The sequence below is a fragment of the Antennarius striatus genome, chromosome 3 (assembly GCF_040054535.1).
Source record: "Antennarius striatus isolate MH-2024 chromosome 3, ASM4005453v1, whole genome shotgun sequence".
NCBI lineage: Eukaryota > Metazoa > Chordata > Actinopteri > Lophiiformes > Antennariidae > Antennarius > Antennarius striatus.
The window spans coordinates 20451166-20468462 of record NC_090778.1 but is presented as its reverse complement, the minus strand read 5'-3'; positions in this window follow the sequence as shown (position 1 = coordinate 20468462).

The window sequence follows — 17297 nt, the reverse complement described above, 5'->3', positions numbered from 1 at the left end:
TATCTTTATGGAAATTCTCATCTGTCCAAGTCACGGCAATCTTGAATAAAAAGTGCCTGCTAAAACTCATTGACACATGTCACCTTCACAGTATTGAGGGTGTTAATATCCTCACAGGGGTTGCGATAACTGGAACTCCTGATTGGGCAGAAATGATGGAACCTTAAAAAAAAAAAGCCTGTTTTCTTTTTATTTAACCTCTTAGTCAAGTAGTCATGGGGGACATGTGATCTCATCACATTGTGCTTTACAATTAGTTATATAGCTGAAGTTAACAATGCTTCCGCATCAATCTTTCAACAAATGATATGAACCAGCAATGTCCCCAAAAATGTAAATAATCTCTTCACCTCAGTTTGATTGCATCTCTGACATCACAGTAATGATCTACAGGTGAAACCGCAAGAGCAACCCTGAACTTGACACGAATGTTTGAATCCAAAGGAAACTGAAAACGACGATTAACTCCTTGCCAACAGCCTCAGGCGTTTTATTGCCCATTACATATTAAATGTAATGCGAACATGATAATGTTTAGACATAGCATTTTGACAGGTGATCATGCTTTTCCTGAATTCAAGCATTTGTTCCATACTGTGGCGATGTTTTACATTTCACCCATTTTGTTTTTCTCCTGTGACAAGCTGCAACTCCGAGGAAACAATGGAGCCTGGCGGGCCCCTCAATCAAAGCCCAGGCTCAGCTCGACCAGAGCCAGATGTGGCTCCGGAGATGGTGATTATGTTTGTCTTGTTTACAAATGCTACTCAGAACAGATTTGTCATTTGCTGGCCTCTTTTTTGTCTCCTTTACATCAATAAACACAGACTCTCATTCTGGTCTAAACTGCAAACAAAAGGCATTTTGTTTCTGTCATATAAAAGGTTCTGTTTATTAGAATATGTCACTCAGGGCAATGGTTAATGCCATCAGTGTGGCATTTGTGATGCTTGCATGAGTCTGCTCATATTACTTGTTTACTTAGGGCAACAAAGTACAAGAGAAAAACCTGAATGGCAATATTACCCACAATGCCATCCTCTTATAAGGAGACAGACACATCTTTGTCTTGGTTGATAAAATTAAGATGAACCATCTGAGGCTATGTAGAATATCTTTATTTAAAAAGAAAAATTACACCATGAAGAATAGAAAAAATTGGCTTCTTATCCATATATTTTTCTTTTTTCTCTTTTTTTACACAATATTGTGCTGTCCTGCCATGCAGGTAACATCCGATATGACCAGGCCCCCCACTGTGCCTCCATTTGAGGTCAACCAATGTCGCCCCTTTCACCCCTCACAGTCACTGCGGCAGGAAATGACTTCAGGCACAGAGAATGAACCCATACCGTACGACAACAACCCCCTTCACCTAAGGTCAAAGGTCAGCTGAATCATGAGGGAATCAGAGTGTGTCTGTTTGATTTGTGTGTGAGGGCAGTCTCTGATCAGTTGTCAGCGGTGGACAGTTTGAATGACTCATGTATTTGTTTGAGAGATGTTGTGGTATGTCAGGCATGCGTGATTGTCCCTGTGTGTGTGCAAATATTTTGTTTTTTAAGTGTATGTGTGTGTGTGTGTGTGTGTGTGTGTGTGTGTGTGTGTGTGTGTGTGTGTGTGTGTGTGTGTGTGTGTGTGTGTGTGTGTGTGTGTGTGTGTGTGTGTGTGTGTGTGTAGGTGTGCGCCACTGTGTTTTCTGGATTTCTTTTAAAGTCATGCATGAGCTGGTCTGGGATGATCCCACTACCTCCAAAAAAACCCCCACAAACTAAAAACAATGATGGAATGAAACTATTTCCTTTATTCAGATGTCATTTAAATTCCATTACTGCTCTAAATACGAAAATACTATTCCCTAAGACTTGCTAGAAACAATAAAAACAACACATAAATAAAATAAAATACTATAGTACGGTAACTTTTACATCTCTGCCTCTGCTGAATTAAGGCTGCATTCAGACTAGTTGCCAAAATCCAATTTTTAGCCTATCCAGATTGGAGTCTTGCTAAAAGCAGTGTGGACAGTAAAGCCCTAAAAATTGGATATGAAAGGGAATCTGATTGGAATCTGATTTGCATGAGGTCTAAATGCAGCCTAATTTATCCTTGGGGTTCAGAGGAAAATAATAATAAAAAGTAAATAACAGTTTACATGACTTCACTTGAAGTAAAGTCTGTCCACATACAGTATATTGGACTCAAAATCACTGGTAACCCATTGAAACACATAATACCATGTTATTGTATAATAAATAAGAATTAAAAAATAAAATAATTTTAAAATATCTACGTACAGGTCAAATATCTAGAATCACTCGTAATTAGCGCAATTGTTCTGAATTCCAATTAGTTTACGTTACTTATAAGGAGAAAAAAAATTCTTCTTACAATTTAATTCTGGGGGAAGAAGAAGAAGAAGAAAAAGAAGAAAAAGAAGGAGGAGGAGGAGGAGGAGGAGAACTTTTCAAGGAAATCTTGATCAGTTTTTAAAGCGCATAAGTCGAATGTTCATAAGTTTAGGACTACCTGTTGTTGCATGGAGACACCTTCTTTAGCCCTTCCTCTTCTGTTTGTGTTACTGACTGCCAGCAAAGTGAGTTCCTCTAATTTTTGTGGAGAATGTTGTCATTTTTATTGCTGTTATGCAAAATTTAATCATTATCAATCTTCAGCTCTTCTCACACTTAAGAGGAGAGCGCAATTTTACCTGTGATTTGTCTCTGATCTGCGGGATGATGTTGTAAGTCATGGACATTGACACTGATGATCCTGGGCACGGGAATCAATAGTTAATAACCAGCAAAATTAAAACATCAGCACAACTTTACAGCAGTGGCAGAAACAGTGACTGTCATCAGATCTTTTGGAACAACTTGGTGATGAGCAGATGGAAATGGATTTTAAGTTACAACTGATTTGCAGATTGTCGTCTGGTGTGGAAAAACTTCAGCTGCCAGAAGTCAGGAAAGAACGGCCATCCCATGTTGACAGTCGGAAAAGGGACAAGATGCAAGGGAGACAATGAAATACAGTGCGCCCTCGTTCCTCATGGGTAATGCGTTCCAGGAACCACACGCGGTTAACAAAATTCCGAGATAGATGTACAGTCAGTCACTGAACATAGCGCACTTCATGATGCCAATAGATTGCGCGTTCCGTATCATGTGACTGCCTACCAAGAATCCGCGATGAGATGAAGTCGCGAGCGTTGATGCGCAAATGCACGAGGACGCACTGTACATTGGAAAAAATGTCAAATCACAAAACGGATCCTTTCATATTTAAAAAGTTCTTAATCAATATCAAATACTCCATACAAATTCTTGTTCAGAGTTTCTTTGTTGAAAAGTGCAGCCGATAGAAGATCTTCTCATAAACTGAACATCAGTCCAGTTAAAACAAGTTTAAGGGACTGTCATTGATGATGAACAGGAAAATACATTAATGATCAGGTTACATTCGGTTGAATCACTACTATGAGAAATACAAGAGCTCCAAGTTCAAAAATTCAAATTTACCTTGAATCTCATGCAGGAGAAGTTCTTTATATGTGAAAAAATAAATTCCGACCCTAACCCCAGCTGGCCATGTGATACAATGCTCCAAAAGAAGTAAATAAATTGCAGATTTGTTTGTTTTTCTTTCATGATATCCAGGTTTAGAACTGATGTACTCCCTTAAACCAACACATAGTTTTGGTATCAGTTGAAAACTAGCAATGCTATTATTGTTGTATTTCCTGCATAAATATCCCATTCAGCTGCAACATGCATTCACACACAGGAGCATACATAGCCATTATTCACTCATGTCGTTTTGTTTAGTTTACAGCTCAGTCCAGACCCCATTAATTATCACGCAACCATTTTTCTTGTTTTGGTGAGCCAACCCATTGGCAAATTCTGCTATTTTCCAAAGAACATGATTGCAAAAGAACTCAGCTCATGGTTGACGCGTGTATTTAAACATCCAGATGTTTTAGAGGAAACCATTTGTCTTGGTTGAATTTGACCAAATGTCTTATAATGTTTGTCAAGTTCAGCTTTTAAAGCCAGTTTGCACATACAGCTGCACAGCGTCAGATCAGGGCGGCTCCGTATGGCTCCAAGTTCAAATTAAAGTGTTATGATGTGCAGGGATGACTCTGTAATTCACAAAAGTCACAAAAGGCCTCAACTTCATTTCTGAATTGTTCTGGGTCTACGCTCTCTGTCATCATGTCCCTCACAGCTGATAAAACCGTGGGCAAACTTCCACTGTGCCATTCTCCCCAAAGCAAAGACTTTCACTGAAAATCTGTACACTAGCAAGTGTGTGAGGTTGTTTGACATATTTCTGTAGACTGGTGGTGGTCAGTGTGTGTTAATATGATACCTACATATCTAAACATGCAAACAGGATGACACAGATTTAAATAGAGATGCTTTCTATTTCCATAAACCACTTATCGCTTCTCAGACAGTTGCAACAAATGCCCACAGAGCACCAGGAGAGTGACACCTCTGAGCCCAAAACCTCTAGGCTAGCACCTTCTCTGCAAAGAAACTTAGCTAGATCCACCTAAACTATCAACGGCACATTCTGTGTATACATAACAGTCCTTGGCAGTCTATGGAAAGTCAAAGCAATAATTAAAATGTAGCCAATAACTGCTCTTCTATCACATCCAGCTGTGTTTACATTCAGTCGTTCAATTTGGAAATGTCAAGAAATGGCACTGTTTTTCCTTGAATACTGACTTTCTCTCTGTCTCCAATTCCTCTTTAATCCCTGTTTTGTCAATCTCACCTATTTACAGTCATGTAAACATGTACACTTGCATAGTAGTGTCAAGTGTTCGGCAGAGATTACAGCTGAATATTTACAAGACTGGTTGACCTGTGAGGGCGAGAATCCTCCTCCTGAATTATTGGCAAGAATTATGCAGGAATATTGTCACCAGCCATGAATACAAAAAACAGATTTTAGACAAAACACGCAGGAATTAGTAAAAGTGACTACTGTCTTCTAAACAAATAGACCACAAACATCCATCAGAAACAGTAAGATGGCATGAACAAAGATGGATAATCTCATGACCCTGCATTCAAAGATGCTCTTATAAATTCCCCTCCTCATCCTGCTTCTGTTATCTCCTAAAATGCTGCAGAATGAATGGTGTTTGGGCTAATTGGACACTTACGCTATGACCTCATGGTTGTGTGGAGTATAACCAGCAGATGATGGCTGTGACAGCTTGGTGTTGATGAGCCAAAAGAGAGTTGATGCAGACACATTGGTTTGGCCGCTTTCAACACATACAGGTCTGCACAATGTCTCAAGTAATGATACTGAAATGAATGGGAAGTATTTTTCCCACTTTCTGATTTTATTAATTTCAATTCCATTGCTTTTTATTTTATTAAAGCCTTATGCATATGCACAACTTGTGATCGGTAATTAGTAAAAGTCATACAAAATGACATGTGATGCACTGATGCAGCGGCACACTGAAGCACATTGGTACTATATCTTCCATTCCACTGAAAAGCACACAGTAGTCTGCAGTGTACCGTTCTGGATATATTCTATGGAGAAGATCACCAACATACAGTCATATCAAAATATTTTTTCATGAAAAATAAAAACAAATTACAAAATAAATCTTGGAAAGAAATGAAAACCAAAACCACTTTTCCTGCTTAATTTAGGAGATATATTCTGGAAAAAAAGGCACTCCTTGGGTTATCTTGGAAAAACACATATATAAAATTGGTCTACGATAATCCTGGTTAATACAGTATATGTCCAAAGTTAAATGAACTGATATGCAGTTGTATTGTGTATAGTTGTTCAAATAGGTGCCGGATCCAAAAAGATTAGAAAGGGACTCATGGACCTGCTGCCAGCTATATCCCATTTTTTATGTTGGGGTTTTAAAAACTAATAAGAGCTCTGACAATTCAAGATTGATATACCCTTAAAATCTTTTTCACATCTTGAATTGATGAAAACAATCCAGGATCCATTGTTGCTCCCTTGAATATTATCATTTTGTCCAGAGGCCCAAATTCCAACTGAAGCAAATACAATCTCAATTAAAATTTTAAGAACATCCAAATCTCTCTAATGAGAGTCACATGCTGTCTGGGAAAGAAAGTGCTTTTTATTTGCTACGATCTCTGTCTTAGGTTAATAGCTGTTTCATAGCACTTTTTCACAGATGAGTAACTCAAAATATCACACGTGGGTGGATATTGAATGTAAAAGTGCACTTCGTATTCTACAAGCAAGCCATTAAATCGACATAACAGACTTTAATTACAGATTTATTCATGTACCAAGCGAGTCCAAGAATAGCTATGAGCTCTAGGCACTCCTTAATACCATTCTCTCCTAACACAATTACTGTAAACACCCATCCAGAGGAGCAGTTACTGGAATTCCACGGATAACGACTTTGTATGACTCCAGACAGTAAAAATAAATGGACAATTAAATCAGGAGCATTAATATTATGTGGGAAATATTTTGTAGATGCATTTAAGAGCACAAAGGCATGCATCTGTGCTCTGCACTGCTGGAATAATTTCTCTTAATGAAGGCTGATGCTGCTTATTTATGAGCCTATATTCCATTGAGGAAGGTAACAGTTCCTGCAAACTGAACAGGAGGTCTGGACGGCTTATAGAGGCTCTTACCTTTAAGTGTGTCATTTTTTCCAGCCGGACTCCAGCTGAGAGTCACCTCAGTATAAGTGCGAGAGAGTGAACCTTGAGTGTGTGCAGATGTTAGAATTGATCCCAAATGTATTTTATTGTGAGTGAACTTTTCCCTTCATTTGTTGCATAATTTGTAAAAAAAAATTAATTGTTTGAGGAGCAGCACCCACCATCTTTTTGACTGCATCTTCTGAATCCTTTCTTTCTGCTAAGCCTAAGAATCACTTTTGTATTAAATTTCTGATTTTCTGAGGCCATGTGTATACAGTATATTCAGAGAAGCAAACATTTCCTGTTAACATCTGGGGTTGAGTTCACTCTAAAAAATTGCAAGTTCTCAAGCCATTTCTGAATATCAGCCAGCTCAAAACATTATCTTCCCCAAATTTCAAAGTAAAAGTCCAAATATGCTCAGCTGCTCTCAGATATAAAAAAGAAAAACACACATCCCATTTACTTGCTTTGTGTTAAACGTATCAATAAATTTGGTATGTGAGAGAATGAGAAACACATATATACACAACACCGGGCAAAACAGATATACAACTCTTAGAAAAGATGTAAAATTATTATGCTCATGCTCTCTCAGTACATTCCCCTGTTATATGAAAATGCTCTCTCAGACCAAGACATGTAAAATCATTATGAATTATTTCAAACATGAATTTTAAATGAACCAGGGCTGTGTTTTCTCTGTGGAGAGTTTACCTATTCTGATTAAGCCTGTCAGACACAAGAATTTTCTGTATGATGTTGTGCACTTCTCTGCATTGCTGTTCGATGAAGAGCAATGAAACTTTACTCTTGGATCCTCTCTCAGTTGCTCAGATTGTGCATACAAAGCCAGTCGGAAACTGGGAGAGGTAAACAGAGGCCAGGCTGCACTGCAAGCTGTCAAACAGCTCTGTGTCTTCTTGAAGATAACCTTGAGCTGGAACATAAACATCCTAGCAGGCTCTCGCCATGCACTCAACCCGTACTGCTTCACAGGCAGCCATGATGGGTCTGGGGGGGGGGGGGACCAGCAGTTGGGTCAAGATGGAGGAGAACAGGATACTTTTATGACTTGGCATAAATATTGGAAATGGTGCCTGCATGGGGTTTCCAAGTGGGAATCCTGTGGAGGTGCACCAAGAGGGAGGTTTTTCTAGGGAGAAAATTTGAGCCACACACACACAGGACACAACTATTCACTTTTGTCAAATTTGTTTTTACAGTAACATCCAATAGTGATTGCCAATATTATATAACACGGCCAGTTTGACGCAACACAGCCCACCTGGGACAGAAACACAACAGGGAGATGCACCAATAAGGTAACAGCAAAGACAGATCATCTGAAGCATTTAATTTTGAGGTAAAATGTCAATTATGATCCCAGACTGAACAGAGATGTCCTTCAGTAGAGTCCAAATGAAAGAAAGACTGAGAATTTCTGTTAATAACAATTTAAAAAACTGTTGTGTATTTTGTCAGCAACATTCATACCCATATGTGTTTTTAAGTGCGGGTATATCGCCCCCAATGGTGTCATGGTGGGCTAGACCAAAATAAACACTTTAAAAATTAAGCAAAATCAAGATCTAAATCAGTTAACATCTCTTAGATATACTGCCAAAATAAAACCAAACTAACAAAAGTGGTCAATAATAAAATCACTGAGACTCACTTGTAATTTTCAAATACAGTATTGGAATCTAAATTGAATTTAACACAGTCTACACTGGACAGTCGAGAAAAACGTTCACAAGTTGAATACTGCGCTTAGGCCTCATAGATGTGGCCTATAGGTGCAGCCTGTCTTCTGTTCCGTTGTTAATCTCAGACGAGTTGACATCACATATCTTGACAGTTGGCGACTTGCGTATCCACAAATGCCACTTGTTTCTGTTGAAGGTCACAAACTCCGTTCTGTAGTCAGTCTTCATCAGTTAACCTTTCCAACACTTGTTGAGTCTTTTCTCGAAGGTGTAGATATTTGCTGATGCTATAACTTCCTACTTCCAACTTTCATTTATAAAGCACTTAATCGCATCAACAGATTTTGAAGCCATTTACAGACAGAGAAACACAACAGAACCCTCCAGAGCAAGCATAAACAACAGTGGTGTTGAAAAATCTCTCTCATTGAGGAAAAAACTCTGGGCAGGACACAGACTCTGGAGGGTGACCATCCGTCTTGACTGGTTGGGTGGAAAACAAATATAATGTAGATGTAAGGGCAGGGTAAAATGAAGCATTTGCTGGCTTCTTTTCACTCGCGTTAGTTGTTGGTTAGCTTCTGTTTACGTTGAATCAAAGTCATATTATTAACCACTTTGTTGAGTAGATGGTTGCAAATCCCTATGTGGTTGGTGATTACAGTACACTCACCTCTGCTCTTATTTCTTTGATGAAACATCTATTGAGTTACAACCTTAGATTTGTAAGTTGGAGTGTAAAGGGTTTGAAACATTCCAATGAGGAGAAACAAAGTCCTTTCCCATGTCAGACAGTTAAGACCCCGGATGTTGAACCAACATACACACAGGTCAGGCAGGCATGTTGATAAACTCATGAGCGTAGTATGTGTTCTTCAACAGGCTTGCCATGTAGAGCTTCTTGCCTGTCTCATATATCCTAATGTCACTCTCCAGGTTCTTCATGGCTTCATAGAGTTTTTCCTGAAAGATGTGTTTTGTCTTTTTTCCTAAACCAGGGATCTTCTTGACCTCAGCTTGCAGCTTTTTATACTCTTCTCTAGATTGTTTTAGAACTTTTTTGTCTGTCCTCTGTCAGGTATTGGTCCTTGTTGAGCTGCATTTTGTAATAACGGTGCATTTTGTAATAAACGTCAAAAATGTCATAAGTTATTACAAAATGCGGCAAAATTTATTACAAAATGCGGCTTTATTACAAAATGAAATGAGAACGTTATTACATTTTGGACCATTTATTACAAAATGCACTGTTATTACAAAATGTGACTCAACAGTCCACTTTCTTCTCCTACACATTTCTTTTCTTGACGTTGCTCGTTCTTGAGTTTCTGAAGGTAATGAGAGACTTCTCCATAACCCATTTTCTTTCTGTATTCAGCAGCTGAAACTGCAGATCATGGTAGATGATGTTTAAAATCGAAAGAGTTTATGAAAACAAATTTCTGGGCATACTACTGACCACAAAATCTGCTGGAAACCCGAGATAAGTCACATAAGAACAAAGCTTGCACGTTGTATTGCAGTTCTGGGTAAAACAAAATGGACCATAAATCACTATACATCTTAGGTTGTTCACTTGTACTACCCTATCTAAATTATTGTGCAGAGATTTGGGGTAACACCTACAAAGGTAACTCGAAACCATTATGCATTTTACAAAAAAGAGCTATTAGAATAGTTAACAAGGTAGGCTATCTGGAGCACACCAACAGACTGTTTCTAAAATCATTTGCCATGAAGTTGTTTAATATAAAACTGCAATAATAATGTTTGGAGCAAGAAACAATTCATTGCCACGTAACATCCAAAAAAATGTTCAGTGATAGAGAAGGGAATTACAACTTAAGAAGAGAGCTCAACTTAAAAGTACGATCAGTTAAAACAACACTGAAAAGCATGTGTATCTCTGTACATGGAGGGAAACTGTGGAACAGACTGAGTGTGGAGGTTCAACTCAGTCCAAACATCAACCAGTTCAAGAAGTCATACAAAAAGATTCTATTTGGGAGGTATTTGAAAGAGGAAGGACTATTGTTGCACCCAATTAAAAGTTAAAAGACATTTTCAGTTAAAGGTCTACTCTTTGTCTTTAATGATTATGTTCCTCATTTGATCACTATACTGTTTTATTTTGTTTGTTTGTTTGTCTGTTGGTTTGTTTTTCTCCTTCTGTTTTACTTACTTTGTTCTTGCTTTTTTATTTTTTTTATTTTAATCTTTCTATGACTATGCAGTTTAAATGATTGATTTACTCCTGTAAATATCATCAGCAAGTATCTAGTAAAGAGGTTTTTTGTTTTTTTTGTTTTTTTAGAATACGGGGGTAGGACTTTAACAAGTTTACACTTCTTCCTACTCCTTTTTTTCGGCTAGTGTTCACAGCATTCTGGTGTATTTATTGTTGTTTGTTATTGTTATTTTGTTTGCTATTTGAAATAAATGAACTCATTCATTCATTCATTCGTGTCTTCTTTGCTGTCAGGAATGCCTTTTGTTTGGCTTCTTTCACAAAGTTTTTCTCTATGTGAATTATCATCGGTGCAACATCATTGTGTCTGGGAACAGGTGGTATCTTTGTGACAACAGTATTTATTTTTATTTATTTATTTATTCAGTTTATTTTCTTCTTTCCAGACATGTTATTACAACAGATTTTACTTTCATAAGTGTTGAGACATCAGCAACATCATCCGAAAAGAAAAAAAGGGTTGACGGGTAGAAGCCATTGGCTTGTAAGGTTCCCGGCCCCTAGATCAACAACATCTCTCTCATTACAGCTCATTGTCAACCAGTACATACTTCGCATGTCACAAATCAATTTCAATTATTTTGTTCTGGTCCAATAGTCATGTGTCTTTGCACACCTCCTTATCAGTTCTTGAGAAGAGTCCAAATTTTGTCAATGTTCATTTTGTTATTCCTTTCAAGGGTTGTTTCTGGTCAAATTTATTATTAATCGCCGTTGGAAAGACTTGCCTTGTGTGGCTGAGTTGATGTTGCTTTCTGTGCCTTCCACACTCCTAATCACTGGCTTCAGCATCACGGTTTCTGGCCTTCACATCCCAACGTTTTCCCCATTTCTCCAGCTTTTGGATGATATCCTCCTTGAGCCGAGCATTGGACTCCTCTTGCCGGTCACTCATGCTGGCTATGGCTTTATTCAGCATGATGGCCACAGCCTCCTTATACACCCTGGCCGTTGCCTCTGCTGCTCGGTCGGTATCCTCTTGTGCTTTGGTCTGTTGTAATCCCATTTTTCTCAGCTTGCGGTGCAGCATGAAAACACCAAATCCCAGTGCTGTTATCCCGATTGTCATGGTGGTGAAGATGTACACATCCTCGATGTCCTCCACATCCAGTGGGGCCAGACACATAGTTTTGAAAGTATCCCAGCTGTCCAGCATGTAGCCAGCCAAAAAAGTCCCATCTGGACAATGGTGCTCACCAGTTCCGACAGGTCTGGTGGAAAAAATTCTGTCAATCGCGTTAAGTGACCAGCTCAGCAGATTCATCTTGGTTAGCAGACTTCGTATGATGATATAGAATATGAGTATGAGCATGAGGTGTCTGTTGAAGTCGGAGTCATTACAAGTACCTTGGCCTCTCTTGAGTGTTTCTTGAGGTAGTTGGCTGGTAATGGCTTCTCCACCGCTATTGCTCCCATCGTCCTCCATTCGTTTTTCTTTGGTTCATAGAGTGGGCGGTGGAATAGTTGCACTCTGTCATGTAGGGGTCGTTTGGTGTTGACCTTATCACTGTCCTATTGAGAAGAGCTTTCTCCGGTTGTGTGGGGGATCTGCTTATCCCAAATTCTATTGCCGTTGGTGGGCAGATTCCAGTCCTTCATTAATTTGAGAATATAAGGTTGACCTGCACCTGTGTCATCGGTGGAGTTGGGACCTCCACAATTCCTGGTTCGAAGTCTTCTCAAGGTGAGGCACAGCTTTTTCTGGGTTTTTTTAACTTCTTCAGTAGGTATTGAAGGAAGACATTGGCACAATACAATGTGTTGTACTGATTGCCACTCAGCAAATGTGCACTAATATAATAAATGGACCTGCTAAAATGAAAGACACACATAGGATGACTCCTTTAATGTTGAATGACTGGACTTTTTAAAAAAAAATCTTTGAACTTTTTTTGTTTGTGGACCGCCTTCAGGTTTCATGATGACTGTGACATTTTTTCCGATAATCAGATTATTTCCATCCAATTTATATGATAGATTGGATTGTCTCCCTCCATCAGTCAGTTGGTGGGTCAGTCGGTTGGTCAGTCAGCAGGGTTGGGTCAGGTTGGGTGGGTTTGGGTTGAATCGGGTCAGCCAGTCAGTCTGATTTATTTCCAATTTTCTCTCTCTCTCTCTCTCTCTCTCTCTCTCTCTCTCTCTCTCTCTCTCTCTCTCTCTCTCTCTCTCTCTCTCTCTCTCTCTTAGTTTGATAAATGTTGTTCAGAAAACGCACAGCACTATTGAAAATCCTCTTTCAGTGAATCTCTTTTAGATTTTGTGTCAACATGATTATTGTGTAATTTGGCTTTTATGAATAAAAGTCATGTTAAAAATCAAATTAAATCTCTCTCTCTCTCTCTTGTTTACATTGTGAGTAATAAATATGGTGTTTTCATGTCAAATATTTTTGATGCTTTTAAGTACATGTTTGTGGGTGGTGTTAACACAATGAAATGAAATGAAATAATTCCTTTGTACACACACACACAACATGCACACACACACACACACACACACACACACACACACACACACACACACACACACATGAACAGCGATGGTTTTCTAAAACACAGAGGGTTTAAGTTTTATTTCCTAGATGGGTCTAAAGATCATCTCTCAGAAAGTTATTAAGGTAGTTTCATCACAATGAGTAATTGATGGTCTCACATTTTGAATGATTTTATTTCTTAAGCCATAATTTGTGTGGAAAAAAAAAAGACAATGTTTCTATTTCAATAGCATCACCCCAAGAGTGAACTCCAGTGAACAACTACATGCTAATGCTGTGTAGCATGTTGAGGATGTTAAGGTGATGTCACACTTCTCTTTTGATCTGTAATACACCTGCAGATCATAAATAAGCACATGCACTTAAAAAGATTTTTACACTTTACTCTATGGCTCCTAGCCATATACCAGTCTGAAGATGTGTGAAAAGGCCCCTATCTGTGGTGTGAGAAGATGATTTGCTGAAAAAAGATATAACCAGACCGGTGGCCAATTTCTTCAATTCCTCCAGCAAGTTCACCACATTATCTCATTAAAGAATCCCTGTGGATCAGGGAGGTCCCAGGATTAATTCAGTGATCCAGACATTGATCAGTCCAAATAAGCATTGACAACAAAACAAAACAAAAAAAATACAATGATGGTGTTAGCTGATATAAAATTTTAAAAAGCTGAGTGAAAGTCAAATTATTTCAACATTGACTCTGATTGGATAATCGATTCTGTTTACAGAAGACACCAAGGGCATTGCTGTAGCCTATCCCAGCTGACCTGGCAAGAGGGGGTGTATGCGTCGGATGTGTCGCCAATGTATCGCACAACCCTGATTTGTTCAGTGTAGTTAAAAGTGTGCTTTTTGGAACCTGTGGCAGTGATGTCACAGGTTCCAAAAAAGTCAAGAGCACCTACGCATCACCGAAGCAAAGCAAGAAAACACTGATAATGAGCAAAGCAACATTTACAGATGGACCAAATCTTCTTGCAGGAAGCACTAGAAGATAGATAGATAGATAGATAGATAGATAGATAGATAGATAGATAGATAGATAGATAGATAGATAGATAGATAGATAGATAGATAGATAGATAGATAGATAGATAGATAGATAGATAGATAGATAGATAGATAGATAGATAGATAGATAGATAGATAGATAGATAGATAGATAGATAGATAGATAGATAGATAGATAGATACTTTAATAATCCCGGAGGAAATTGCATATATCCACTGCTCAGGCATTACATAACAAATAATACTGGATAAACACCAGGAGAAAAGCTGACATCACAGGACATACCACAAGACATACATTACACTAACAGACAGACACATGCAGCACTAACAGGACTTATATACTAAACTATAACTAAAATATAAACAGTATAAAATTTAAAAATATTACAGTATTAAAATATAAACAGTATAAAATAAAATCTAAACAGTATAAAATTGAATTAAAATCTAAAACAGTATAAAAAATAAATAAATTTATATATATATATATATATAACAGTATAAAATTAAATTAAATTAAATCGATTTTCAACCCCGTGCTGACCTCGCCACCTCCCCCCCGCTCCTCCTGAGAGAGTCATTGTACCCCCTGATGGCACGGGGCACGAAGGAGGACCTCAGCCTCTCTGTGGAGGCGCTGTGTGACAGCAGTCTGCCGCTGAAGGTGCTTCTCTGCTGGGAGAAGGTGGTGTGTAGGGGGTGCCTGGTGTTGTTCATGATGGCCTTAATTTTAGACATGGTCCTGCTCTCCAGAAGCATATCCACAGAGTCCAGGCTCAGCCCGACCACTGAGCCCGCTCTGCGGATGAGTCTGTTTAGACGGTCCATATCTCTTTTCCTGGCCCCCCCACCCCAATTCCTGGCCCCCCCACCCCAGTTTCATCAGAAGAAGTTCATCAGTCTGAAATGCTGCTGCTGAGAAGATTTCTAATTTACAGTAACAAACAGCAAACTTTTAATGATTTTTCTGACTGTGACATGAGAAGAAAGTTCATAGGATTATTAATTTTTGGAAATCTTCATTAAGTCTTGTAACTTTAATGGTGTGGTAACTCCAAGAAATAAGTTATACTTTTGATGCTGTTTGTGTGTGCAAGATCATTCCAAAAGCTGTAAGGGTTGTGTTCAAGTGGATTGTAGTCCAAGATGGACTTGTGTGTTCGGCCATCCGTCCGTCCGTCTGTCCCTCTGTCCACCAAATATATTCACAACCGTTGCAGAAAGATGAAAGAAAAAGCACATTACTTGGGCGGCAAAGAGGATGAAAATGAGATGATGACCTTGACCTTGAGAAAACTAGGTCAAAATGTTTTTGCAAATATCTCAGGAACTGGATAAGATAGAAAGACTAAACAAAGGGTGTTACATTCAGGGAGGCAAGGAGATGAAAATTAGATCGCAACCTTGGTATAAAAGGTCAAATTTCACTTCTAAACCTTTTTAGATACATATAGGTCAGGGTAAAATTTTGAATTCAGGGGTGTCGCGGGATGTTGCAGTTTCTGACTGCCTTCTTTTCATCTGTAGTTGCCAGACCCTTGTTTCAATTAAACTAAAAAAAACTATATGTGTATATATATATATATATATATATATATATATATATATATATATATATATATATATATATATATATATATATATAATGTATATATAATATATAATGATGTTATAATTATTCATATATATATATGAATAATTATAAAATCATTACCATATGGTAATGGAAATTAAGATTATATAGTGCTGAATTTACAACAGTTTACAAAAGTGCATGGAGTCACTTACTTCTTTCACAATATTCTGAAATCCTGAAACCATCAATTACTAAATCAAATAAAAGAATCGTATTTACAATAAATTTTTCCCCACTTGGTGTACATCCTAAAGAGAACAGTTTCTCCATCTGATCCATATTAGCACATGTAGTAAATGAAAGAAACGAAACAGTAATGTTGGTCGAGGGTGTTTTGGCATCTTATCTGCAGACATATTTCATTACTTAAACAGATGCTTGCAATATAATCTGCCAGAGTATTTTTACTGCTATATCTTTACAGCCGCTACGCTACAGTATTCAAAGGTAAGAATTTCCACAATGACCTACAGCACTTTGATGGAGTCCTACAGCGTTTCCTCCATTACAACAACCTGCACATGCATAGACATGGTGCAGCAGCTTTGGTTCCCATGTTCCACAACAGGCCTGGGTCTATAGAGAGGCGTTGGGGACATTGCACCCCAAATTTTTTGCCACCGTAATAAAAGGCTTCAGCCGCCACACCAGAAGCATTTGATAGTGGTGAAATATTGTTATTTCTGCCCTCAGTTGATTTAAAAGAAAACTTAAAGTGCTGATGAGGCTGAAAAGATGCAAAAGTTGACATTTAGCAAAGTATGTAAGATTTACCGAGGAAAAATATCATTTTTTTTTCTATAATAAGAGATTCATACAAATAGAAAGAGACGCATCAGATTTATTTCATTGACGCTGTTGGTTAGATTAGAATGTATGCATGCGTCCGGAGTTTGCAGCTGAACACGCGATGCTGATGCTGTAATATTAACGATTTTACGATGATCACGTGACAGTTACGACAACCTGTACGTAGAGCGCGGGAGGACCACCCACGTGGCCAAAAAAAAAAAAAAAAAGGAGCAGCCAGGTAATTTTGAGGGAACCTTTTCTGGATCTTGTCAAGGTGGATTGCTATGTATCAGTTTTCACCTTCTACTTCAAGTTTAGTATTTTACGTCAGGTGAAATAAGCTCGATAAAATATTTAATGGGTCATACATTTCATTTTGGCTCATAACTGTTTCTTGTCTTAAAAATGTCGAGTTAATGAGGGTTCTGACATACCCAGACAAACTTAGGTCTGCTTTAGAGATTCTCGCAATTATTTTTTTTTTTAACTTATCCCCAGCCAAAGTAAAGAAACTACTGTTGTGGAAAATGTATTCTGACAACTGGGTGAAGTCTGCTGGAGGATATTCACTGTGAGAAGCACATTAGGTCTGTGTCGCTGAATGTCAGATGTCAAAGTGTAACGTTGCGTGAGTAATGCGTAAAACGTCGTGTTTGTCTCCGATCTGTGATAAATGAGGGTGCTGTACTTATTTGGAGCTACCTGT